Source organism: Mauremys reevesii, linkage group 12 (assembly GCF_016161935.1).
Source record: "Mauremys reevesii isolate NIE-2019 linkage group 12, ASM1616193v1, whole genome shotgun sequence".
Lineage (NCBI taxonomy): Eukaryota > Metazoa > Chordata > Testudines > Geoemydidae > Mauremys > Mauremys reevesii.
In genome coordinates this window covers 45,470,024-45,497,271 of record NC_052634.1, presented here as the reverse complement: position 1 = coordinate 45,497,271, position 27,248 = coordinate 45,470,024, and the positions used below count along the sequence as shown (strand labels likewise).

General features: G+C 54.0%; 7 non-coding genes across 7 annotated transcripts; 5 read left to right on the top strand and 2 right to left on the bottom strand.

The window, feature by feature from the left end:
- Positions 1 to 7,079: 7,079 nt before the first annotated feature.
- TRNAR-CCU lies at positions 7,080 to 7,150 on the bottom strand. Its single transcript has one exon. It is a non-coding gene; the product is annotated as a tRNA-Arg (tRNA).
- An 889-nt stretch (positions 7,151 to 8,039) lies between these two features.
- On the top strand, positions 8,040 to 8,112 carry TRNAF-GAA. Its single transcript has one exon. It is a non-coding gene; the product is annotated as a tRNA-Phe (tRNA).
- Positions 8,113 to 10,622: 2,510 nt separating this feature from the next.
- TRNAI-UAU lies at positions 10,623 to 10,716 on the top strand. Its single transcript has 2 exons — positions 10,623 to 10,660; positions 10,681 to 10,716. It is a non-coding gene; the product is annotated as a tRNA-Ile (tRNA).
- A 4,076-nt stretch (positions 10,717 to 14,792) lies between these two features.
- LOC120376285 lies at positions 14,793 to 14,957 on the top strand. Its single transcript, XR_005587183.1, has one exon. It is a non-coding gene; the product is annotated as a U1 spliceosomal RNA (small nuclear RNA).
- Positions 14,958 to 24,231: 9,274 nt separating this feature from the next.
- On the top strand, positions 24,232 to 24,305 carry TRNAN-GUU. The gene has a single exon. It is a non-coding gene; the product is annotated as a tRNA-Asn (tRNA).
- A 768-nt stretch (positions 24,306 to 25,073) lies between these two features.
- Positions 25,074 to 25,145, bottom strand: TRNAM-CAU. Its single transcript has one exon. It is a non-coding gene; the product is annotated as a tRNA-Met (tRNA).
- A 1,560-nt stretch (positions 25,146 to 26,705) lies between these two features.
- TRNAN-GUU lies at positions 26,706 to 26,779 on the top strand. Its single transcript has one exon. It is a non-coding gene; the product is annotated as a tRNA-Asn (tRNA).
- The last annotated feature ends 469 nt before the right edge of the window (positions 26,780 to 27,248 follow it).

Sequence of the window (27,248 nt, the reverse complement as noted above, 5' to 3'; positions counted from 1 at the left end):
CTGCTCCGGCTGTAGTCGGAGTGAGTCCGTTTCCTGTCCCAAGGTGTGTCCTGCCCTGTGTCTCTTCTCCTCCCCAGTTCCTCCAAACCAGCCCATTTCCTGCTCCCCGGGCTGGGTCTCTGCCAACCCCCTTCTCCTCCTGCCCCAATATCTCCTGGTTCCTACAGGTCTATAGGGCTGGATCCTCCCTCCCTTCTCCCTCATTTCCTGCCTCTGGGGTCTATGGAGATGGGTGTCTCTCTGCCATCCCCTCTGCTACCCCCATATCCTGCTGCCTCTAGGGGTGTATGAGGCTGGGTCTCTCCTCCTCCATCCCTCCCTGCCCCCAATATCCCTCTGGGGCTCTGTGGGGCTGGGGCTTTCTCCTGCCCCTGTGCTCCCTGCACAGCATGTCCTGGGAGTGACTCAGTTTCCTGACCAACATTTCACACCCCTGACATGTCTCCCTCCACCCCAGGCTGGGTCTCTGCCAATCTCCCTTCTCCTCCTGACTCCAAGATCCTCTGCCCCTACAGGTCTATGGGGGTGGGTCTCTCCCTTTGCCGCCCCCATCCCCTCATCCTCCCCCAATATCTCCCTGCCCCAGTCTGTCTATGGGGCTGGGTCTCTCCTGAAGCCCGCCCCAGCGCGGGGCTCACAGACAATCCGCCCGGCGGCTGTGACGTGCTGGGGCTGTGACGTGAAGTGACGTGCCCACTCCCCGCAGGCAACTCATCCACTGGAGACCAAAACGACAGAAGGGGTCACGTGTGCATGGGCGGGGCTATGCAGATGAGCAGTGTCTGGCGGCAGGACGGAGAGCAGCGAGAGGAACCGAAGGAGCCCGGCGGAGAGAATTCTCTGCGTGTGGACAGAATCCGGTGTGGGAGTTCGTGCTGTGGGTGCCTGCACCGGAGTCACTGGGCAGTGATTGCTACTGAGCTACATAGTGACCAAAGGCGTGTGACTGGGGTGGGGTGCGGGGTGGGGAGCAACTCCTGGTGATAAGGAAAGCAGTGGGAGCAGCAGATCCGGTCCTAGCAGGGGGCAGGGTGGCTGTGAGGTTTCTTTGCAACCATGAGTGGGTGTGATGTGGGTGTGATTAGGCCCCCCTTTCTGGGGCGGGGCTTCTACTTTCTGGTGGGGGAGGAAGGTTCCATGATGTCACAGCCAATGGGGCGGGGGTTGAATCATGTTTCTGAAGTGGGAGAGCAACTTCCCCACTCCCACACACTCCACTACGGGCTGGGCTGGGATCTCTAGGGAGGAAGGCCAGGAAAAGTCTCCTATGGAACCCAGGAGTCCTGGCTCCCACTCCCCCTGCTCTAGACCCCCTCCACTCCCAGAGCCAGGGATAGAACCCAGGGGTCCGGGTGCCCAACCCCATCCCTGCTCTGACCACTCGACCCCACTCCCCTCCCAGGGTGGTGCAGGGGTCACTGGGTCAGTGTCCCAGCTCCGCTAAGGGCCTTGACTGATTTTCCCAAAGTGCTTCCTTCTGAATCCAGCACATCAGCCCCCTGCCCGCCCGGTCACTGCCCACCCCCGTGTGGGGGCACCAGCACTGTGCCGGGTCGTGATGGGAAATTGTCCAAGCTGGCCCAGGAGAGACGTGTGTGTCCCTGCTGCCCCTGCTGGTGGGCTGAGCCCTGCTCTGTGGAGTGTGTGTGTGCTGGCTTTGCAGGCTTTTGTATCCTGCAACAAGTGACACACACACACACACATTGATGCACAAAGGGACTCACACAATCCCAAGAACACTCACACACAACACACCCAGAGGGGCATGCTATCCCAACCCCCAAAGAGAGAAACAATCACACCCCCAGCCACACTCACAATCACACACACCCCAGAATATTCACAATTGTGCTCAGAGACACAAATGCACACAGTTCACTCCCAATGCTCCCAACACAAGGACCTCCTGCCCCACACAGCCTGTGCCGAGGCCTGTGGAACTCACTGCCACTGGACAGCTACCCATGAGAATGGACCTTTCCAGGAGACCAATTGACATGGCCGTGGTGACAGAGGGGCTGGGCTTCCAGGGTCTGACCCTGGCTGAGACTGGTTCTGACCCAGAGGGGTCTATCCAGCAGGGGCAGTGTGACCACACACAAAACCACCGAAGCGCCTTTCTTAGCGGGCTCCCAGGCCATCCCCACCCTGCCCTGGGTCGGGTAACAAAGGGGCAGCACGGACTCCGGCCGTGTCACAACCTGGCCCCAGCCCCTCGCTCCCACACGCTGGCGAGTTGGGTAACTGCCGAGGATTGCACAAGAGAGCGCCAGAACCAGGTAGAGAACCCAGGAATCCTGTCTCCCCCCGCGACTCACACTCTGACCACTGGCTCCCAGGGCTGGAGATAGAACCCAGGAATTCTGACCACCAACCCCCCGCCCCGCTCTGACCACTAGACCCCACACTCCCCTTTTAGATTTTAGGCTCGCAGCCTCTTCTATCCAACCACCCCACCTGTCCCTCCCGTTGCGGCCGGTTTTTGGGGTGGACCCTGCTGTGCACTCCCAGTGCAGCCCAAGGCTTTTCCTCCCCACCCACATGCCCTCTCCCCTCGTGCTGGATCGTCTGGCACAGGCTCCGACAAGGGTTTGCATTTCTTGGTAGTTTTCACCCCATCACTGCTTCCTGCCCAGCCCCCTCCTGCTGTGCAAGATGGTTTGGGGGGGATGGGAAGAACCCAGGAGTCCTGGCTCCCAGCCCCACCTGTGGTAACATATGAGACTCCACTCTAACCCCAGCGCTGGGACTGGAACCCAGGAGTCCTGACATCTATCATCTTTTCCTCTAACCACTAGACCCCACTCCTGCCCTTTGGGAGCCAGGGCTCCTGGGTTCTGTCCCCAACTCTGGGAGCAGTGTGGGGTCTAGTGGTTAGAGCAGGAGGAGCCAGGAGTCCTGGGTTTTATTCTCAGTGCTGCTGTGTGACACTGGGCCTCTGTTTTTCCTCCCACTCTTTGGCTATGGAGCCTGTAAACTCTCTGGTGCATGGCCTGTCTCTTGCTGTATCTGGCAGCGCCTGCCCAACGGGGGCCTTGATTCTGCGCTGGTCTCTGTAGGTGCTGCTGTTGTACAGATAAACAGTCATGATACTAAAAGGTGTGGCAGTGCGTGAGTGCACCACCATTGCCGTGCAAGGGCTAAATGTGATTCTTATCCCTGTGACCTCCCGTGCGCCTCCCCACCGATTCTCCACCCTGAGACCCTTGTGCCGCTGCTCGACAACGGCAGCGCAGGAAGCCACCCAGCCCTAGCCCTAAACAAGAAGATGAGAGGAAAAAGAAAAAGCTCACACCAACAGGAAACCAGCCCCAGCAGTTTGTGACTTCACTTCCTAAAATTATACACACACACACACACACACACACACACAGAGCCCCGCTCAAACAGCCCCCTTTGCCACTGCACCACCTCATCTCGTCCAGGGAGGTCTAGGCGGGGAGCTCCGTGTGGGAGCGGCGATGGACGGCACCATCAAGGTAGGTTCTGGAGATGGCCTCCAGGTGTGGGTGTCTCGGCCCAACTGGCACTGGGCCCACGCTGGGCTGTGTTCAGTTCCTCTCTCTGGTGTGCGCCTGCTCCACAAATGCCCCCGCCCCTGCTCTGTCCTTCTGGTACCACCAATATCCTCTTCCTGCGCCCCAGAGAGAGACACCCACGGGGCTGCGCCGCACACGCCTTCCCCACCTTCCCATTCCCAGGAGCGTGGAAGGGGGTCAGGATTGGGGAGAGCCCGTGTCCCAAGTGGAGGGTATGAGGGGCTTGCCCCTGCTCAGAGCATGGAGGTGCCAATAGGCACCCATGGATGGTCCCAAGCAGGCCAGGATGGAAATGGGGGCCTGTTCCCAACATGGAGAATCTGGGGTGCAACCTTACTTAACGGGTCAGTCTGTCCTTTCTCTGACTGTCCCATTCCAGCTTCAACTAGCGCCAGGTTCATCTGTTCTTTTCATTCCTTTCCTTCTCTAGCTTGTATGTTCTTGCTTTCTTTTTCCTCTGCCTTCACGCTCTTCCTTTCTTTCCTTCTTTTCTAATATTTTTCTCTCCCTTTATTTCTTTCTCTGCCTTCATGTTCTTTTGCCTCTCTCTCACAAGTTATTTTGTTCACTTGCTCTTTTTCCTCACTCCCTTCCGAGCCAAGTGAGTTCTCCTCACACACAGATTTTGACAGGTTTTCCTCCTGATCAGCAAGTGGATTAAGCACGTCTTCAGTGGGGGTTTGGCATAGCAGGGCACAGGCTGGCCGGGTGTCTTTGTGGCCGTCTGCTGGCCACGCATAGGCATGGTTCTCCCCTCCTCTTGCCCTGCCCTCGGTTGCTCTGTGGCTTTAAGCCTTCCCTTGGAGCTGTCAGCACCAGCCGCCTCTGCTCTCGGTGCCCAGAGGAGGAGAGGTGCTGGGCTCCAGCCTCCCTCCTGCCTAGCCCTGACTATGAAGTCTGGCCCTGGCCCTCCTTCCTTCAAGTGCCAGGTGGACAAGAGGTAACGTGGCTGCATGTGAGGCAGCAAGAATCCCAACCACCTGGTCAAACCACAGGCATCGGGAACCAGGGTAACAAGTTCTAGAGTCCCAACCAATTTTGGCCATTCACAACCCAAGACCTGGCTCCTGTGGGCAAGTCACCCAGCAGGAGGAGAAAGATTGGCTCTTGCACAGCTGGAGACAGGGAAGTTGAGCACTGTGAGCTCCAGGGCTTTACCACAAGCCAACACAAGGTCCCACTGAGATTTGAACTCAGATTGCAGGAGTCAGAGTCCTGAGTGCTGCCTGTTACACCATGGGACCAGCTTGGGCTGCTTTCTGCACAGTGGTGACCCTCACAGGGCTGGCTCATGTAAGGGACTGTTGGCCCCTTACTAAAACTTAGTGGGGGGTTTGGTTGGCTAGTTCCCAGCACCAATAGAAGGGGGAAGGGCCAATGGGAAATCAGGACCCTGAGACTGACAGTCCCCAGGGGCAATGGGGAGAGGCCAAAGCTCCAAGTTAGCCGCACTGACAGGCCAGGCAGTGTAATGAGGGAGTCACCAGGCCAGGGGGTCCCATCCTCCGTGGGAGCTGGAACTGCCTGGGCCAGAGTGGGGCGGAGCTAAGGAGAGAGCAGGAGCCCGAGAAGAGCCGGGGAGCAGAGCTGCACAGGTGTAGTGCCAGAAACTGCTCCCTGTAGGACTTTGCTACCTGCAGCAGTTACTCAGACCTGAGGTTGTTCTTATTTGCTGACTTGTCCTAATTGGCTAAAACTTGACAGTGGTGGGGGATAGAAGCATAAAGGCTTCATCCTCCAAACAACCGTGCCTGGTGTCCATCTGTATCTATTACCTCTTAACACAGGATTGTAAAAAATAGAGTGAGGTCATTTAAACATCATTTATTTTGCAGTTTCATTTACTGTGCTAACAATGTAGCATCCTGACACCGATACTTCTGCCCACGTGACCTGTGGGTTGGATTCATTTTAGTGGGACACGGGACATGTGGAGGATAATTTAAACTCTTAATTTCCTTAGGTTTCTTTAATATACTTCTCTGCTGCTGCAATTTCTGACCATTGCACGTCTATTGTATTTATTACAATAGCACAAGTAAGTCACACAAGTGACATAGTCTAAGGGCTTGGCTACACTTGCAAGTTAGAGCCCATTAAAGCAGCCCCGGGTGCCCTAACTCCTGAGGTGTCCACACTCGCAAGGCACATGGAGCACCTGGGCTCTGTAGGTGGAGCGCTCCTGGTAATCCACCTCCATGAGAAACATAAAGCTTGCTGAGCCCTGCTGAAATACCCGGGCATCAGTGTGGATGACGTGTTGCATCACTGCACTGTGTTTGGCCTCAGGAAATGTCCCATAATCCCCTGAAGTCAAGTGCCCACTCTGGTCACTGTTTTGAAATCGGCTGCAGGCATGCGGATATCCCCTTTCAAAGCTCCGTTTCTGACAGCCGGCTGCTTATCTGGTCTGGGACAAAGCAACCATTAGTGTGGAATGCTGCTGCTGTTGTGAGTGTGTATGAGGGGAGGTGGGGGTCTGCTGCTGTCCGAACACACAAAACAGCATGCGGACACACTCTCAGCCCCCCAAAAACACTGTCACTCCCCCCACGTACACACAACAAACTCCCTGTCACATCCCCGTCCCCCATGTGAAAAGCACGGTGCAGCCAGTTGCTCACTGGGATAGCTAACACACTGCACTGCTCTCTGTGGCATTGCCAGAGCTGCTAATGTGGCTACCCAGTGCGCTTGCAGCTGTCAGTGTGAACACACGGCAGCGGTTTCTGCTGTGGTTTAACTCCCAGCGCCTACCTCTGCAAGTGTAGCCAAGCCCCAAATTTCCCAAACCGACCGAACTCAGTAACTGCCCTCCACCACCACATGCAGGGTAGGGGCACTGTGGAGCACACGCCGCACTTACTGGCTCAGCCTTGTGCATGCTGGGGTGGCCACCTCCCATTGATGAGACCTGGTCCCACCATCTCCGGAGCTCCAGTCTGCCCTGCTGCCATCCCTGTCTGTGTTGTCTTCTAGCAGTTGACTGGAAGGTGAGCACTGGCCGCATGCCATGTAGCCGTGTTGTCTCGAAGGGCGAAAGCAGGAGGAATGGTGCCTTCATAGACCACCTAATATTCCATAACAAAGTTAAGGAAAATATTTCAATGAATTCTCAGTGAAAGATCAGAAGCAGCCAGTGTCCGCATCAGTCTACGAGCATTGGTATTTTCTTGAAATTTGTCAGACCAACCTATCTAACACCTAACACACATTTGAAGTTCTTCTTTCACACTGTTGCTCATTCTCAGGTTCTGCTTTGTCTCCAGACAGATCCATTCTCTTCAGGACAGCCTTGCTCTTTCTGTCTGTTTCACTCACTGAGGTGTCGGAGTAAACACTCCCTTCCTTCTATTCTCAGACAAACACTAGTATTAAGTGTTTGCTACTGATGGGTCTAGAAAGCATTTGTCAAGTGGAAGATGCTGTTTCTGGGGATTGCTCCAAAGTTCCAGTACTTTGGGTTCAAACGTCTCCCAGCTTCCTTGGGAAAATAACACCAAGGCTTTGTTGCAATATACAAGAAGGAAGGAGTTTTTCCACCCCAGATGGGACTTGAACCCACAATCTCTGGCTTAGGAAGCCAATGCCTTCCATTAGGCCACTGGGGCCCTCCTCCTTCAGCACTGCCATGGCTGTGGCTCTGAGTGCCTTTAGGATGATTAGGGGGCGACTCCGGGGCTGGAAGGGGGATAAGGTCGGCCTGTAAGGAGTAACCAGGTGGGACAGACCCAGGGGGAGGCTGTGGGCTGCTGGTCGGTTGTTGGGATCAGAGCCTCTAGACCAAAGCTGCACAGTGACCTGACACCCAGGGTTATAGGCCCGACATAGTGACCCGTTACTGGCCTCGTGAACCCCAAACCCTTGTTACTAAGGGCATTGAGGAGTCTCTGTCCCTTAATAACTTCTGGGAGCTCCCAGGAGGCTGTGGGCGCCAGCCGCCCTGCCTCACAGGTTAGACTCTTGGTGCTGTGCCAGCCACACCTCGCCAGGCCCAGTGTAAGAAGCAGGAGGCCCGGTGCTGGCAGAAGAGGGCTTTGATTAATCGAGGTCTGTGTGGGGGGCACAGGACACTTCCACTCAGTAGCATAGCTGGGGAGCAGGGGAAGCAGCTAAGGGCGCGGGTTCTCCGTGGGGGTGTGGAGCAGCCGTCGCTTTCCTGTTCGCACTCCTCTGCAGTGTGAAAATCGGGGAGGGGAGGCAGAAGCCCCACTTCCCTCCCGAAATGACGCCCAGTGGGGGAAGCCAGGACAACGGGGGGGGGGGTGGCAAGTGGTGGCCAGACTCTCCCCGCGCCACTGGCCCCCAGTCCCCTTCCACCACCAGGTCAACCCGGGCACTAAGGCAGGAACAGGGTGAGGCAGGAATTCAAGCTGAGCAAGGCAGGCAAAAGCCAGTCTTGTCTTCATGGGTCGCTCACAATGACGTCCTTTTTGTGTGCAACTGCTGCAAAAATATCCCAGGCAGAGAAGCAACAGGCCAAAATGTTAATATGCAGCTGCCAAAGTAGCTCAGTTGGGAGAGCGTTAGACTGAAGTTCTAAAGGTCCCTGGTTCAATCCCAGGCTTTGGCAGCCCCTTTCATCCCTCTTTGCACAGTGGTGGCTTGTTTTCTCGGAGCACAGTGGTCCCTGCGCCCAAGGTGAGTCCCTGAGCTTGGGCTCTGCAGTAGGAAAAGATACTGTGGGTTTCTGCCCCTAATTGGCTGGCCTGACCTTTAACAATCAGGGACAGGAGCTGTCTCTCCTAAGTGAGTTATTGGTGGACCCAATATGGCAGGAAGAGAGTGCTAGAGGGGGTGCTGGGCAGTGACAGGCAGGTATAGAGGATGAAAACTCTTCTGTGCAGCTGAGGGAGGGCAGTACCAGGGAAGGGGCATGTGTGAAAGTGGCCATGTGGAAGGGAGTTGGGGGCCCAGGAGGAGGCACTTGATGTTCAGTGTCTTGGAGCAGCTGGGCTTGGACATGGTGGGTGTTCAGGAAATGCACATTAACAACTCTAGGGTAGCTTGATGGGCAGAGGGTGATTGGAGGAAGGGCCCATCTCTCTGGTCCTCCAGGCCAGGGAAGAATGATGGGGTTGGAGTCTTGTTCTTCACATTCATGGTGTGAGTACAGAAGGGCCTGGAGCTCCGACCAGGGAGGGCATTACTGGTGGCTTTGTGCCCCATGGCACTGGTTATGGCTATATTAGTGTGTATGGTCCCCAATTAAGGCATGAAAGGAAAGTTCTATGAAGGAACTGGCTCCCTTCTTCTAGACCGCACGGTGTTTGGTGTCGGGGGGGATTTCAATTGTTGCACCAGCCTGAGGTCTGCTGGTCCTGTTTTCCCAACCGTCAGAGGAAACTCTTCTTTGATGAGCACTACCTGGTGCAGGTCTGTAGTGAGGTTGGCTTAGAGGACGTGTTTCTGCACAGTGGAACCAGTGGAGGGTGGGTGGTAGCCTCCTATTCCTCTGACCCGAGCTCACACCAGCCGCAGAGGGGATACACCTTTCTGCGGGGACAGGCCAGGAGTCGCATTGACCGTATTTACGTGAAGGAGAGCACGTCGACAGCCCAGTGCAGGGTGGTGCCTATGGACAGTTTGGATCACGCAGCTCTCACCGTGTGCTCAATGTGGGCAATTCCCTGACCCAGGGCAGAGGATATTGGAAGCTGAACATCCAGAGCTTGCAAGATAAAGGAGCAGGGGGGCGAGGCCTGGCGGTGTTGGCAGAACGGGAAAGCATCAGAGGGTTCTGTGGCAACCAGGGGGATTGATGCGAGTCGGTGAGGGAGGAGTTGGCGGCTTTGTTCCGGCGGCTGGGGAAACACCACAACATTAAAGAAACCAACAGTGTAAAGTCCTGCAGTGTCACCTGTGGGATTTCCACAAGAGCATCCAGGCAGGGAGCCAGTCAGTGTGTGACTGTATGATCGATCAAGCGCCAGCTGCCTGAGTTCCAGGAGATGAGGCTGCAGTTGGCTGATATGAGCGGAGCACCAAGGAAGGGAGGGGCGGCCTCCCTGACATTTTGCAGCCTGCATGGAACGGAGACAAAGCAGGGGATGCAGGGACTCAGGGCAGGACCCACGGATCCGGTAGTGCAGGCCCACAGTCACTGGAGGAGGAGAGAGAGTCCCGCGAGAGGAAGCTGATGGTGGGAAGCAATAAGTGCAGAGTGCAAACCAGCCAAGAGTCACAGGGGTCTAGAAAATGAAACAGCAGCAGGTCCCATGGTGTAATGGGCAGCACTCAGGCCTCTGAATCCTGGAATCTGAGTTCAAATCTCAGTGGGACCTTCTGGAGATACATTGCTTTGCTACAAAGCACTGGAGCTCAATTTGTTTGGCTACCTTCTGTCAAGGTCAACTAGAGTGAGGTTTTTCTCTTCTGCTGGGTGACTGATGCCCACTGGAGATAGGTCTCTGGTCTGGCTGGTTCAATGGGCTGGCGGCTATCGGTTGGGGTCCTAGAACTTAACAGTCTGGCTAGAGAGTCCTGCGGGTTGACAGGATGGTTGTTTCTTGCTGCTTCACCTGATGCCCACAACTTTGGTCCCTGCAGCTGCCACACTCTTCCTCTTGCCCATATGGCATTTAGAGGAAGGAGGACCAGGGCCAGGCTTCACAGTCAGGGAAAGGCAGGAGGGAGGCAGAGTCCCAGGCGGGAGCCCAACACACCTCTCCTCCTCTGGGCACCTGGGGTGTTGTTCCCCCCTGTTCAGGCCCCCCTTGGGGCCCTGCACTTCACACAGCTCTCCCTGATTTCAGCTGTTAGTGAGGGAGCCTCACTGCTAGCGCAGACTGGGCAGTTTCTTGCATGAGAGACACTGTCCCAAAGCAGGACTAATGCTTAGAACTGGTTATCAGTGATTTCAGACCTGTTGGTCTTCAGCAAGGCTCTCCATTGAGTCTTAACCAGCTCTGTTATTACACAGGGAAGAACAAAAGGGTCAAATGGTGCCTGGAACCCTTAAGAAGAATCCACCCCACCGAGTACAACACTTGTTGCTACCTGCTCTCAGCCCCACTGAGAATGTTTTGGGGTCACCCTCGCCTGTATCAACCTAGGAGTCTCAGAGAATCATAATTAACAGGTGCTCCAGTGGCGCAATTGGTTAGCGCACAGTACTTATAGGGCAGTGCTGAGAGGAGCTATGCTGAGGTTGTGAGTTCAAACCTGACCTGGAGCACTGGTTTTCATTAACCAAGTGGCTTCACCCTCATTTGGCCTGTGGAATGTAAAATTCAAGCCCTGGGGACCCTCAGGAGGGGCTAATAAAATGCCCTTCACTTATTACCTCCTCTCCAGGTCAGAATCTACCATCCTTTCTCCCCCAGCCCCTGTGCCAGGATCCCTCAAGCAGAGCCTGAGTCCTGCCCCTGGCGTCTGTACTATTGATAAAGACTAAGTGACAGGGACAAAACACTCAAATCCCGCCTGGTGCGGGGAGCCAGGTTTGCTCTTCAAATTCTGTCCTTGGTACATTCCCAGACCTGGAAATGTCCCACAACAGCATTTAATGGGAAGCTGCCTGCAGAACAGTGACACTGCACAGAGCTCCTGTGGAGGAGGGGTGGGAATTAGTAACATTTTGAGGATTGTTTGGAAAATGAGCCTTTGCTGACAAGGTTTGTCTCTGTTCATATTTCACCTTCAGGTGTTATGTTGAGGGATCTTTAGTATATTTTTGGGAGGTTAATAACTATCTCCTCAACTTTATTTACTCAACTTAAAAATTGGTCACTTGATTTTTGCATCTCCCTGTGAAAATACAATTGACACGTGTGGCTTTGTACAGGGGTCATGATGTTATAGTTAAGGAATTCAGTCTCTGTACTTCTGGCGGGGGGTTGCTTTTCTACAGCTGCCTCAGGGCCAGGCACACTGGGCTGTTAACTGCACCCACTGTCCTTGCCAGGGGCCCCTGCTGAACCCTGGGGGCTGCACTGCAGTGCTGGGGTGACTCTGCAGGGGGAGAAGCTGCTGTGGAGCAATGTAGAGCAGGTGCAGGAAGGAGACTGGGTCACTATTCACATTCTGAACTGCACAGTTTTCCAAATTTGGGACTAGATTCAGATTCATAGACTTAAGGTCAGACGGGACCATTCTGATCATCTAGTCTGACCTCCTGCACAATACAGGCCACAGAATCTCACTCACCCACTCCTGTAACAAACCCCTAACCTATGTCTGAGTTATTGAAGTCCTCAAATTGTGGCTTAAAGACCTCAAGGTGCAGGGAATCCTCCAGCAAGTGACCCGAGCCCCATGCCGCAGAGGAAGTCGAATGTCCGAGAACAATTCTAGGGGAAGGTGAACGCAGAGCAATGACACTGGAGATGCACAGACCTCCAATAGGGGCAATGTGGAAATTAATAATGGGAAGATCATTTGTGAAATTAGTCGTCACTGACAAGATTTGTCTCTGTTCCTATTTAACGCTATGGTGTTAGTTAGAGGAATCAGTACAGATTTTTACTATATTAATTAAACACTTAATTTTATTTAATCAAGCCAAAAACTTAGTATCACTTATTTTTTCTCTGTCCTAGCAAGAATGAATTGAATTTTGTGACTTTCTGGAAAGTGCAGCGAGATTAAATGTGGGAAATTCAGTCTCTGTGTTTGTGAGCTGATGTTTTCCTCTCACAGGTCAGTGCCTGCATTGAAATACCCAGAGGGATCTAAGGGCTGGTGTACGTTGGGCACTGAACTGGCAAAGCGATGTCTCCCAGGGTGTGACTCCTCCCACAAACCCATATAGTTAAGGTGACCTAAGCCCGGGTTAGATAGTGCTAAAAAAAAGGAAGAATTGTTCTGTCCATGCAGCTATTACAGGGATGGGAGAATCCCTCCAGTCACTGTCTACTCCAAAGTGCTATAGCAGTGCCACAGCCGCGTTTTAAGTGTAGACAGAGTGAAACTAGATTTATCTCCAGTTTGCACTATGGATGCTCAGGCACTAAGACTACAATAACAACAACAACAACAACTCAGCACTTGCGCAGCTGGCAGGATTTGAACCTGCGCAGGGAGACCCCAATGGATTTCTAGTTCATCACCTTAACCACTCGGCCACAACTACTTGACATGTGTCCATTTCACTGCATGATGATTTTGTTCTCACTGAATTGTCACTTCAAATTGTTTGCTCAGACCAGCTTCCCCAGCACACTCACGGCTGCGCATCAGTGTAAGTGTGTCCTTGGGTGAACAGCGAGAATTCCTGCCCATTTCCTTTCCGGCTGGAGCAGCATGAGAGTGTGTTTGTGTGAACGACATTGCTGTAGATTGTTGTTCATTCCCCACTCTGACAATTCAGACAGTCCCTTTCCTAGTCAAATCTCCAGCACATCGTTCCAATAGCAGGGGGCAGGATTTCTCTGGGGCACTGAAAATTTAGAGGGCTGGCGTGAATTCAGTCTTGCATTCTATCCTGATGTTTCATGGACTAACAACAGCAGCAGAAAGAAAGAGCGGAGCCAATATCTCCCTGACAGGGATGCAGGTGCCATGACCCCTCTGTCTGACCGTCGCCATTGCAGGAGAAAAAGGTTCATTGGCATCGAATGCCCTGTCTTAGACCAGAGACACAGGGAGGTTTTGCTGTTCATGGATCTGTGCAAAGGAAATTTTGTCTCTGTGTGAAACTGAGGTCAGAAATGAAACGTCCACATGGTGGCCCAATGCTCTAGGGAATGTGGGTGAAGGACTTGGGCTGAGAAATGATTTAACAGGGGTTTGTTTCAATTTATTGCCCTGATTAAAATCTATGGCTAAAAGGAAGCCACTGTTGTTAGTACTTGTACCTGTGTAGGGACACCCCAGTGGGTGTCAAGACCATTGTCTTCACCAGGGGCAGTCGATTATTTTAGCAAAGTACAAATTTCTTGGTCAAGGCCTAGGCTCCAGAGAAAACAATACACTGCTGATAAGAAGAAGTACGTCAAAAGATTTTGCAGCCACCATGGGCATAACTATGATGTGTCGTGTTTCACTCTTTATACCTGGCGCCACCTTCTTTCCCTTTAGCCTTGTAGTTGACCAAAGCTGAACATCTCCTCAGATACCAGGGAGTGTTTATGTCCATTCCTGCGAGCTACACAGGGGTTTGATGTTGCTGCTTTCAGTCCTCTGGCTCTGCCGGGATAAGGAACAATTCAGGCTGTCACTGCCCTTCCCCCAACACGGTTGCATGGGAACTGACCAAAGGAGCCTGCAGCACTGCCAACTCCTTTAGCACCCTCGGATGCAGCACATCCGGCCCCATGGATTTGTGCTCATCCAGCTTTCTAAATAGTCCCGAAGCACTTCTTTCTCCACAGAGGGCTGGTCACCTCCTCCCCATGCTGTGCTGCCCAGTGCAGCAGTCTGGGAGCTGATTTTGTTCATGAAGACGGGGAAGGGGGAGGGGGGGAAGCATTGAGTACATTAGCTTTTTCCACATCCTCTGTCACTAGGTCGCCTCCCTCATTCAGCAAGGGGCCCACACTTTCCTTGACTTTCTTCTTGTTGCTAACATCCCTGAAGAAACCCTTCTTGTTGTTACTCTTCACATCTCTTGCTAGCTGCAACTCCAAGCATGAGTTGCCCTTCCTGATTTCACTCCTGCGTGCCTGAGCAATATTTTTATACTCCTCCCCGGTCATTTGTCCAATCTTCCACCTCTTCAAACGGCGCTGCCTGCCAGTGCACTCAGCCTCACTTGGCAGGTAACAAAAGGGATCGAGTGGCCGTCCAGTTTCTGGAGAGTGGCTGACAACGCCCAACCTTCTGCCCTGAGGAGAAACTGACATGAGACAAGGCAGGGGAGGTCATTCTTGTATTGGACCAACTTCCGGTGGGGAGAGAGCGAGAGAGAGAGAAGCAAAATGCAAGCTGCGCTCTTTCCCCAGCAGCAGGTGGGCCACGTCGTCTCTCTGATGGCCTGGCTTCCTGGGACGGGACCCGGCTACCACTACAGGGCAGGCAAGAGCGGCGGCCCGGGCGGGCAGCGGGAGGGGCCCGAGCGGAGGGGTGGAGCCGTGGGAGCGGGTATGCAGGTCTGTGTGCGAGCAGAGCATTGTGGGAGCGGACGCAGGCTGCCAGGCAGGGCCCGACTTTGGCACCAGGAGCTCAGCGTGGGGAAGGGAGGGGCTCCGGGGGACGCGTCGGGGCAGCTGTCGGCAGTGGGGGCCGGTGTGGGCGAGGCCGGCGGTCGGTCCGCCCCGTGTGTTATAAGTGCGGGGCGAGTGAGGGCGGGCAGCGGCCAGGCAGGAGGAACTCATACTTACCTAGGAGGGGAGATACCATGATCACAAAGGTGGTTTTCCCAGGATGAGGCTTATCCATTGCACTATGGGTGTACTGATCCCCTGTGATTTCCCCAAATGTGGGGAACTTAATTGCATAATTTGTGGTAGTGGGGGACTGCGTTCATGCTTTCCCCTAGTAATTGGTTAGAACAATAGAAAACCAAAAATGGGCTGCTTAGGCAAATCAGACTCTAACAAAAGCAGGGTTTTTTTCTGTACCTTTGGGAATGCTCTTTTCCACAGGCCCTGTATTTTGGGGCACCTTTGTCATTCCTCCTTGTAAGCAAAGCTCAGCTCTGAATCTTTACTCAGGCCTTATAAGGTTCTCTGTGTTCTTGGTTTTCCCTGGTCTTTTGCAGCTGGTCTACTTTCTAGTCTGTTTTTGGGGGGGCTTGGACTGGTGCCTTCTTTGGCTCTAAGGGGAGCTGCCTGCCTGCCTGCTCTGCTTCTTTGCCTGCTTGTAGTTTCTTGCCCGGCCCTCTTTCTCAGGCTCTTCAGCCTTTGACGGGAGGACGGCCTGTCCAAAATGCCTGTCCCACCTGGTCCCCTAAGCCAACAGGCAGCCTCGCCCCCTGCCCTGGGGCCGCTTTGGCTTTCGCTGTCTGTTCCTGTCTCTTGGTAACTACCCTGTCTGTGCTACGGAGACTAGGTTGTCACAACCCCGTGCTGGAGGAGGGCTTTCCGTCACTTTAGGCCCACCCACCGCCTCCCCGAATGCCCTTAGCTACGCTGGGGGTTAGGGCGGCGTGGCCGTGTCGCCCAGGAGCGGGTTTTCCCCTTTGCACACCTCTGACGGACGGAGCTGTTTTGACTTAACTGTTCAGCACGCACCGACCCGCGCCATAGATGGACCTATCCTCCATGAATTTATCTAGTGCTTTTTTGATCCCTGTTACAGTCTTGGCCTTCGCGACATCCTCTGGCAAAGAGTTCCACAGGTTGACTGTGTGGTGCGTGAAGAAAGACTTCCTTTTGTTTGTTATAAGGCTGCTGCCTATTAATTTCATTTGGTGACCCCTAGTTCGTGTGTTATGAGCAGGAGTAAATAACTCTTCCTTATTTACTTGCTCCACGCCAGTCATGGTTTTATAGACCTCCCTCGTATCCCCCTTTAGTCGTCTCTTTTCCAAGATGAAAAGTCCCAATCTTATGAATCTCTTCTTAGACGGAAGCTGGTCCATATCCCCTCATCATCTTTGTTTTCCGTTTCTGACTCTTTCCCATTCCCATATATCTTTTTTGAGGTTGGGGCGACCGCATCAGCACGCAGTATTCAAGATGTGGGCGTACCATGGACTGATATTGAGGCGATATGATAGTTTCTGTCTTATTACCTGTTCCTTTCTTAATGATTCCCAACGCTCCGCTGCACATTGAGTGGATTTTTTTCAGAGAACTATCCAGAATGACTCCCAGATCTCTTTCTCAGTGGTAACAGCTAATTTAGACCCCATCATTTTATAGGGATAGTTGGGATTATGTTTGCCAATGTGCATTACTTTGCACTTATGAGCACCGATGTTCATCTGCCATTCGGTTGTCCCGTCACCCAGTTTTGTGAGATCTCTTTGTGGCTCTTGGCAGTCTGCCTGGGACTTAACTCTCTTGAGCAATTTTGTATCATCTGCAAATTTTGCCACCTCACTGTTTAGCCCTTTCCCCAGATCATTTATGAATAAGTTGAACAGTACTGCTCCCAGTACAGACACCTGGGGATAAGAGAGGGCAGATCCTCTTCTGACACTGGCAGACCAGGTGCCAGCTCATGCCAAGGCCCCTAGGCCTTACTGAAAAGTGACAAACGCATGGCTGGAAACTAGTCTTGCTCACCTGTTTGTTAGTGTTGTTAAAACAGGCATTAGCTTTATAAAAACATGTTTAGAGTTTGACAAGCTCGTGAGTTGCTGCATGCATTATTCTCACCTATAATAGCCGTAGCCCATGTTGTAAGGTGATATATAAGCATTGGCACTAAACCCCGCCACCAGTCAGGAGAGAAGCATTACCAAGTGTGAAATGCTAGTTTACCAGAAGAGGCTTCATCTCCTTTCTAACAAGAGAAGACCCTGACTGCAACCAGAACCACGGTGGTGGGGGCACATGACTTTTGCAGGACATGCACCAACTTTGTAACTAACATTTGCTATTTCACTCTGTAACACCACACACAGAGCAACCTTTTACCTCTAAGGACCAAAATACACTGTGAAAAAAAATCTAATGGCATAAGCTTATGATGAGGAACTGCAACACCAACAACAATTTTAAGAGATTCAAAACTGTCTGTCTTTTTACACCAGAAAGGACATCAACCAAACTATGACTGACTCTGACTCTGACTCTGACTCTGACTCTGACACACCCACACCCACACCCACACCCACACCCACACCCACACCCACACCCACACCCACAATCCATTTCTACCCACCATGTTTTGCCATTAGGAACCCATACCCCTTATCGGTGAGTACTTTTGAGGCGAGGGTGACACTCCCAGGCCTCAAATGCCAGGTACAGTTACTCTGTCCTTGATCCAAAATCAACAGGAAAATACACTGGATTACTCCTGCTGCAATAAGAAAGAGACTGGGGATGCCGCAGCAACTGAAATGGCCATTTGGACAAGCAATCCCATCATGCAATCCGGGGTGGGTGTAACCATGCAAATGACATCAGCCCCAAAAGGCCTTGACAACAGATGGCAGGGTAGACTTCATACTGACCCTGTTTCAACTAGATTGTGGTAATTAGTGTTTCTCAATAGCACAGATGCCATGGTGGACTCTAGGCTCTGCTTGAGGGATCCTGGCACAGGGGCTGGGGGAAGAAAGGATTGTAGATTCTGACCTGAGCTCTGGAGAGGAGGTAATAATGGAAGGGGGCATTATTGACTCCTTTCCTTCTCAGGGTTCCCTGGGTTGGAGTTCTACATTCCACAGGGCCAAATGAGAGGGTGATGCCATGTTGTTAATGAAAACCAGTGCTATAGGTGAGGTCTGAACTCACAATCTCAGCATAGCTCCTCTCAGTATTGCATGCTAACCAAGTGTGCCACTGTAGCACCTGTCAATCAGTGTTTTCTGAGACCCCCTAGGCTGATAAAGCCAAGGAGTGACCCCAAAACATTCTCAGTGGAGCTGAGAGCAGGTAGCGACAAGTGTTGGTACTTGGTGGGGTGGATTCTTCTAAAGGGTTCCAGGCCCCATTTGACCCTTTTGTTCTTCCCTGTGTAATAACAGAGCTGGTTAAGACTCAATGGAGAGTCTTGCTGCAGACCAACAGATCTGAAATCACTGATGACCAGCTCTAAGTATTAGTCCTGCTTTGGGACAGTGTCTCTCATGCAACAAACTGCCCAGTCTGCGCTAGCAGGGAGGCTCCCTCACTAACAGCTGAAATCAGGGAGAGCTGTGTGAAGTGCAGGGCCCCAGGGGTGCTTGAACAGGGGGGAACAACACTCCAGGACTTTTAAAAATGGGAGGGCTCTGCCTTACCACTTTGTAATGACAGTAAGGGCTAATGATGGGGGGAGGGGACGGAGACCAGTGAGCTGGAGGAGGGGCTGAGGCAGCGCAGGAGTGGGGCCTCGGGGAGAAGGGGTGGGGTAAGGGCGTGGCCTCGAGTGGAAGGGGTGGGGCTACTGTTTGGGCTCTGGTGGCCGCTACTTTTAGGCAGGGCCTTCCTGGGGGGGCAAGTGGGGCAATTTGCCCAAGGCCCTGGGCCCCGCAGGGGCCCCACAAACCCTGGCCAAGAATCCTTTCCCTGGCAGCACTCCGGGTCTTCGGATGCACTTCTGTGGTGGGTCCTTCAGTGCTGCCGAAGACGCAGAGCGAGTGAAGGACCCGCTGCTACTGATGACTTGGACGCCGCCCAGTGAGTACAAGAGTCGCAGCAGGTGGCGCCTTTTTTTTATGTCCGCTCCCCCGCTTTGCCCCAGACCCCTGAATCCTCTGGGCGGCCCTGCTTTTAGGGAGCCTGTTCCGCTCCTGGTGGGACCACAAGACATCCCAGAGCAGAGAGGGTGGCCAGCAGAGCAGTGACAGGGGGGAACGGCAAGTGACCGGCAATGTGGCCAGACAGCGGAGGGAGAAAGGGGCTTTCCCCCCAGGAGGTGAGAGGTGAACTCTGGGTTTTCATTGACCCAGGACAGCAGCTGTCGGTGAGGTGCAGTGAAGGGAGGGGCACATCCACAGAGCTTCTGGGGTCTTGATTTAAGAGCCCGAGGCCAAAGGCCACTGCCCAGTGCACTGTGGGTGGGTGTTTTGCTCATAGTGTTGTGTTATGAATCCTGATTGTGGTGTTTTCCCAAGTTAATACAAGGTGATTTTCCTCCTTTTGTTAAAGTTTCTTTTCTGCACTCAGTGGTTGTGAGTGGGGAAAGTATCATCTCTTAGAGGCATCCAGTGGCCAGGGTTAGTTTCCCCAGGTTACTGGGTGGGGGCTTAGGCACATTGTGTGTTGTATTGTTGAAGAGGAGCCCCAAGCACCCAAACAGGGAATTGTAACTTCAACCTTCAGAGTAAGAGCCAGAGGTGCTGCCAGCTGAGCTAGCCAGGCCGCCTAAACGTATTAACCCCTTTCACCGCAAGAGCAAACACACCGGGTACTTCTGTGCTTCTCAGCAGCTGGGAAAGAGCCTCTTGGGGGAAATATCTCCTGCCCCACCGCCAAAAGGAGCCCCTTGAGTGGGAACGGTCAGAGGCCCCACTCGGGGGCTGGCCCTGCTTTCCAACCACCTTGTGATGCTGGCCGCAGACCGAATGCTGGTCTGTGAGTGGCCTTCAGTGGGGGGTTGGCATGGCAGGGAGCAGGTTGGCCGGGTGTCTTTGTGGCTGTCTGCTGGCCGCGCATAGGCATGCTCCTGCCTTCCTCTTGCCCTGCCCTTGGTTGCTCTGTGGCTTTTAAGCCTTCCCTTGGAGCTGTCAGCACCAGCTGCCTCTGCTGCAGGTGCCCAGAGGAGGAGAGGTGTGCTGGGCTCCAGCGTGGGACTCTTCCTCCCTCCTGCCTAGACCTGACTATGAAGCCTGGCCCTGGAACTCCTTCCTTTAAATGCCATGTGGGCAAGAGGAAAAGTGTGGCAGCTGCAGGGACCAAAGTTGAGGACTTCAGGTGAAGCAGTGAGAAACAACCATATGGTCAAACCACAGGACTCTCTAGCCAGACTGTTAAGTTCTAGGACCCCAACCTATAGCCGCCAGCCCATTGAACCAGCCAGACCAAATACCTATCTCCAGTGGCCATCAGTCACCCAGCAGGAGGGAAAAAATTCACTCTAGTTCACCCTGAGAGAGGGTAGCCAAGCACATTGAGCTCCAGGGCTTTGCAGCAAGCTAACATATCTCCAGCAGGTCCTACTGAGATTTGAACTCAGATTCCAGGATTCAGAGCTCTGAGTGCTGCCCATTACACCATGGGACCAGCTGCTGTTTCATTTTCTAGACCCCTGTGACTCTCAGCTGGCTGGTTTGCACTCTGCACTTATTGCTTCCCACCAGCGGCTTCCTCTCGCAGGACTCTCTCTCCTCCTCCAGCGACTGTAGTCCTGCTCTACCAGATCTCTGGGTCCTGCCCTGAGTCCCTGCATCCCCCTGCTTTGTCTCCATTCCCTGCAGGCCACAAAATGTCAGGAGGCCACCCTCCCTTCACTCAGTGCTCCCGCTCATATCAGCCAGCTGCAGCCTAATCTCCTGGAACTCGGGCAACTGTCACTTGATCCGGTCGTACAGTCACACGCTGACTGGCTCCCCTGCCTGGATGCTCTTGTGGAAATCCCACAGGCGACGCTGCAGGACTTGGCACCATTGGTTTCTTAAATGTTGTGGTGTTTGCCCGACTGCCACAACAAAGCCGCCAACTCCTCCCTCACCGACTCCCACCAATCCCCCTCTGATGCTTTTCCGTTCTGCCAACACCACCAGGCCTCCCCCTCTGCTCCTTTATCTTGCAAGCTCTGGATGTTCAGCTTCCAATATCCTCTGCCCTGGGTCAGGGAATTGAAATCCTGCTCAACACCAAACAGTCTAGAGGAAGGGAGCCAGTTCCTTCATAGAACTTTCCTTTCACGCCTTAACTGGGGACCATACACACTAATATAGCCATAACCAGTGCTACAGAGCACAAAGCCAACCAGTAATGCCCTCCCTGGTTGGAGCTCCAGCACCTTCTGTACTCGCACCATGAATGTGAAGAACAAGACTCCAACCCCATCATTCTTCACTGGCCTGGAGGACCAGAGAGATGGGCCCTTCCACCAATCACCCTCTGCCCATCAAGCTACCCTAGACTTGTTAATGTGCATTTCCTGAACACCCACCATGTCCAAGCCCAGCTGCTCCAAGGCAATGAACATCAAGTGCCTCCTCCTGGGCCCCCAAATCCCTTCCACCTTCCAAATGGCCATTTTCACAGATGCCCCTTCCAGGGCACTGCCCTTGCTCAGCTGCACAGAGGACTTTTCATCCCCAATCCCTGCCCAGCACCATCTCTGGCACCATTCCTGAGGGCCACCCTGCCTCACTCTCTTCCTGCCATATTGGGTCCACCAATACCTCATGTAGGAGAGACAGCTCCCATCCCTCATTGGAAAAGGTGAGGCCAGCAGCACACAGTTTTTTTTTTTCCTATTGCAGAGCCCAAGCTCAGAGACTCACCTTGGAGTGCAGGCACCCCTGTGCTCCCAGAAGACAAACCACCATTGTACAAAAAGGGATGAAAGGACCTGCTGAAGTCTGGGATTGAACAAACAGCCTTTAGATCTTCAGCCCAATACGCTCCCAACTGAGCTACTTTGGCAGCTATGTAGGAGCATTTTGGCCTGTTGCTTCTCTTTCCGGGAGGTTTTTGCAGCCGTTGCACACAAAAAGGACGTCATTGTGAGTGGCCCATGAAGACAAGACTCGCTTTTGCCTGCCTTGCTCAGCTTGACTTGACTTGCTGCCTCACCCTGTTCCTGCCCTAGTGCCCGGGTTGACCTGGTGGTGGAAGGGGACTGGGGGCCAGTGGCACAGGCAGGAAGTTGAGCTGGACCCAGAGCTAGACTAGACCCTGGCAGCAAGAGTCTGGCCACCACTTGCCGCCCCAGCCTATTGTCCTGGCTTCCCCCACTGGGCGTCATTTCGGGAGGGAAGTGGAGCTTCTGCCTCCCTTCCCCAATTTTCACACCGCAGAGGAGTGCGAACAGGAAAACGAACGGCTGCTCCACACCCCCACCGGAGGAACCCGACGCCCTTAGCTGTGGGGAGTAAGAAGTGGCTGTTGGCTGACAGGGCCTGTCCCCGAGGAGCTGGAACAGCAGCTGCCGCCTCCCCTCGGCTCCAGGCTGTGAGAAATGCTCATTGCCTGGCTGCATGGGCGGATGCTGCCCGTGCTCTGGAGAGCATCTGTATTGCTCTGTCAAGCCCCGTCTTCACTGAGCCAGTCTGGTAAGGTCCCCAGTGCCCCCTCCGGCCTGGCAGCTGAGAGTCTGTGCAGACATCAGCCCCCCTGCCAGCCCCACAGGCAGCAGCAGCACCAGCCCCCCAGCACCACAGGGGCACTCAATGCACTTCCTGTGGGAAATGGCTCCCATGGAGTCGCTGACTTGGCTCCTTTTGCACTCTAGAGAGAGGAGCAGAACCAGGGCTATGGCTGATCTATAGGTCACCAGGTGAGTAGCAGATGGTTCAGGTGCTGAGAGTTTGCCTGACCCCTCAGGGACACCGTGTGAGGTGGTGTCCCAGGGATCTCTATGAAAGGAGCAGAACAGGATTTACTTGGGGTGGGGAGAGAATTGAGAGTGTCTCAGGGGGTTGTACAGAGGTATTGTCCCGGTGAGAGACTGGCTAAAACACAGGCCTCGTTGTGAGCAAGATTCCAACCTGCGCAGGGGAACCCTATTGGATTTTGACTCAACGCCTTAATCACTCAGCCATCAGCACAGTAATGCCCTAATGCCAGAGAATCACAATGCCCAGGTGTGAAGTCATCTGAACTACAGAATTCCCACAGCAAACCTGGCTCCCAAAGCACAGGGGGGATTTGGGGTTTATTCTCTTTGCTTAGCCATGTGCAGTCGCACAGCAGGATGCGGCTGGTGAGACAGGGATACTGAATGCTCAAGGGTCAGACCTAGGAAGGTTGAAGCTTCATAAGCTTCTTGCCCTGCAGACAGCCTGCTCAGAGAAAGGAAACTCCGCAGAATCCGGACTGGCTGTGTATAGCGCACTTCCACCGCATTGCCCAGTGCCCCAGCGACAAGCCAGAGCTGTGGTCTGGGAGTGAGAGGCACAGGCAGAGCGCTGACTGGTAGCTCAGCGCTGGGATAGCAGGGGCTGCGGGCAGGGAGTCAGGGGCACCGGCAGAGCATTTAATTGAACTGATTTAAATCTCAGGTTTGATCATTCCTGGGACTGGACCTGGCTAGGACTCTCGGGCATCACTGAAGTGTTCTTGAAATCAGGTTCCAGCTTTGTCCGGCCCCCTCCTTTCTGAGCTGGGCTGCAGCCCCTGATGCAGCCGCCCGCCCGCCTGCCGCGGACAGCGGGCCCAGCAGAGGCCCCAGCAGGGACCAGGCGGCACTTCGGCAAGGGCCCCTGGTGGGGCTGGCAGCCGGGCTCTCAGCGCCGAAGAGCCCGGGCTGGCCAGGGGAGTGCACCGGGCCAGGCAGGCAGGCAGCGGGAGGGACCTGACTGGAGGGCCAGAGGCACGTGAGCATGTGTGCGAGCAGAGCATTGTGGGAGAGGAAGCAGGGGTAATCAAGTGTATTTTCCTGTTTAGTTTGCATCAACGACAGAGTAACTGTACCTGGCATTTGAGGCCTGAGAGCTTAACCCTCGCCTGAAAAGTACTCACCATTAAGGGGTCTGGGTTCCAAATGGCAAAAAGTTGTGGGAGATAGAAATGGATGTATGTTTTGTTCTTACATTTGCTATTCCAGGTGTGGAACGACAGAGGCAATTTTAAATTTTTTAGAATTGTTGTTAGTGCTGCAGTGTTAAAATCACTTGCCCTAAGCTTATGCCATGTGATCTCTTTCATGGTATATTTTGGCCCTGAGAGGCAAAAAGGCTGCTCTGGGGGTAGTGTTATGGAGTGAGGTAGCAAATGTTGGTTGCAGAGATGGTGCGTGTGCCACAGAAGTTGTTCCCCCCCCTGCCCCCGTCCAAGAGTCCAGGATTTGCATGAACCCACCCACTGACCTGTGACTAACAATCTCGCTCTGCTAACTTTTCCAGCAAAACAGGCCAAAGAAAGTGTATGCGAGCGCTGTACCACAGCCCCGGTGCTCTTTTCGGTTCCTTCCCACAGAACTTTCCTTCCATAGCAGTCCAGTTCCTTGCTGTTGCTTGGCTAACCACTGCATGCATGTGCTATACCGTACCCTGAGCTGATTCCGGGCTTTTGTGCTCAATACAGCCTTGCCCCTCCATGTCTCTGTGGCGCAATGGGTCAGCGCGTTCGGCTGTTAACCGAAAGGGTGGTGGTTCAAGCCCACCCAGGGACGACGCTAAGCCTGTGCTACTTCCTTGCTTCCCTGAGGCCTGTGGGGGGAGCCTCAAAGGTCCCATTTTGCTGCCTCTTGGCCTCAGTGCTTTCAGCTGGTGGTCCAAAGAGCAGGCTGGATGCCATTCAGAAACCCATCTGGCAGCAGCCGTGCGGAGGCTCAGGCTTAATCCTCAAAGCCGAGCACAAAAACTTTCAGCCGGGAACATTTCGCCCCTTCCCGCCTCCGCCCAAGCGGCAAGGGAGAAGCGGAGGAGACAGGCCGGCTCAAAGACACCTCCTCCCACTTCCCTGTACGCTGTGCAAAGCTCTTGGCCTGCCTCATGCCTCATCAGGAAAGCACGGCCATACGGCCCAAGCCTGAGTCACGTCCGCGGCCTGGCCCGCCCCGCCCCGGCTGACGGCGCGCAGAGCCACGCGAGTCAATGGCAGGTCGAGTCGGGAGCCTCGGCTCTTTCCCCTGACAGCCACACACACAGCGCTGCCTAGCGCCCCCAGAGCCTCCCTCGTGTTCTCCCGCAGCAGCCGCCTGCCGGTGTGGGTGGGAAAAGGGGACCAGGAAGCACTGCAGCCTCATTCCGGGACAGGAGGCCCTGGCCACGCCCAGGCCTGCCTCTTGCCTTCAGCCCTGGCAGCCAGAGATGCCTGGGAGCTCCCTGGCAGGCCGCCACTTTGCCTCAGCCACCTCTTGCCTCATGGCCTAGGCTCTGGGGCTCTGCTAGTCACCCGCTCGTTTGAAGGCCCAGAGGAAAAGAAACAAGCGCACACGTAGCAGAGGATGGTTTCGATCCATCGACCTCTGGGTTATGGGCCCAGCACGCTCCCGCTGCGCCACTCTGCTGCTTCTGCACACTCTCCCCCTGCCACCTAGCTGCCACTATCCGGATTAGTGCCTTACACGCCCTCGCTCTGGCAGGCAGATGCGCAGGCTGCCAGGCAGCTGCCCTGGTCTCAGGATTTTACAGCTTCTACAGGGTAAAAGGATCTATTTGGGGTTTGGACCCCATTGGGAGCTGGGTAGCTGAGTGCCAGAGACGGGAGCACTTCTTAAACTGTTTTCAGTTACGCTTGTGGGGGACGAGGTTCAGCCTTGGATCCATGTCTGCAGCAGGCAAGCACCTCTGGCTCAATCGCCCGTATTAGCAGAGTAAAACGCGGAGCGAACGCACACGCCTTGCAAAGGAAGAGGAGCCGATCTTGAACAAAAGTCAGCATTTTATTAAGATGAAGTTCAAAGAAAAAAAGTGTACGGGACAGAGTTTCGCATAGAAGTTTCTGGTGCTCAGGGAACAACGTACAGCTTACCCAAGGTGCAAAGTTCGGTTTAAAATGGGTTGGCGTAAGGAATACATAATCTACAGTAGCCCTGACTGGGGGTAAAAGGTTAACGTACAGCCACTGAGTTAGGAGGGTATGTTGTCCATATGAGGGCTACGTTCGGGTGTGGAGTATAACGAGCGTTACGACGATGAGGATGGATTGACCCGCGTTAGGTGAGTTTTAACGTTCGTGTTTGGGAATCTTTGCCACAATCTAGTTGAAGCAGGGTCAGTATGAAGTCAACCCTGCCATCTGTTGGTGATCTGTCGTCAAGGCCTTTGGGGCTGATGTCATTTGCATGGTAACACCCACCCCGGATTGCATGATGGGAGTGCTTGTCCAAACGGTCATTTCAGCTGCTGCGGGATCCCCAGTCTCTTTGTTATTGGGGCAGGAGTAATCCAGTGTATTTTCCTGTTGATTTTGGATCAAGGACAGAGTAACTGTACCTGGCATTTGAGGCCTGAGAGCGTCACCCTCGCCTGAAAAGTACTCACCATTAAGGGGTAGGGGTTCCTAACGGCAGCGCGTGGAGGGAGGTAGAAATGGATGTTTGTTGGTCTCTTGCAGGTGCTGCTGATGTCCTTTCTGCTGTCCCTGGTGTGGAAAGACAGAGGCAGAGGCGGTTTTGAATCTCTTCAAATTGTTGTTAGTGCTGCAGTTGCTCACCCTAAGCTTATGCCGTTAGATTTCTTTCAGGGTGTATTTTGGCCCTGAGAGGTAAAAGGTGTGTTGTTAGGGAGTGAGGTAGCAAACGTTAGTTGCAGAGGTGGTGCATGTGCCACAGAAGTCATGTGCCCCCCCTGCCCCCGTCCAAGAGTCCAGGATTTGCATAAACACACCCACTGACCTGTGACTAACAATCTCGCTCTGCTAACTTTTCCAGCAAAACAGGCCAAAGAAAGTGTATGCGAGCGCTGTACCACAGCCCCGGTGCTCTTTTCGGTTCCTTCCCACAGAACTTTCCTTCCATAGCAGTCCAGTTCCTTGCTGTTGCTTGGCTAACCACTGCATGCATGTGCTATACCGTACCCTGAGCTGATTCCGGGCTTTTGTGCTCAATACAGCCTTGCCCCTTCATGTCTCTGTGGCGCAATGGGTCAGCGCGTTCGGCTGTTAACCGAAAGGATGGTGGTTCAAGCCCACCCAGGGACGACGCTAAGCCTGTGCTACTTCCTTGCTTCCCTGAGGCCTGTGGGGGGAGCCTCAAAGGTCCCATTTTGCTGCCTCTTGGCCTCAGTGCTTTCAGCTGGTGGTCCAAAGAGCAGGCTGGATGCCATTCAGAAACCCATCTGGCAGCAGCCGTGCCGGAGGCTCAGGCTTAATCCTCAAAGCCGAGCACAAAAACTTTCAGCCGGGAACATTTCGCTCCCTTCCCGCCTCCGCCCAAGCGGCAAGGGAGAAGCGGAGGAGACAGGCCGGCTCAAAGACACCTCCCTCCCACTTCCCTGTACGCTGTGCAAAGCTCTTGGCCTGCCTCATGCCTCATCAGGAAAGCACGGCTATACGGCCCAAGCCTGAGTCACGTCCGCGGCCTGGCCCGCCCCGCCCCGGCTGACGGCGCGCAGAGCCACGCGAGTCAATGGCAGGTCGAGTCGGGAACCTCAGCTCTTTCCCCTGACAG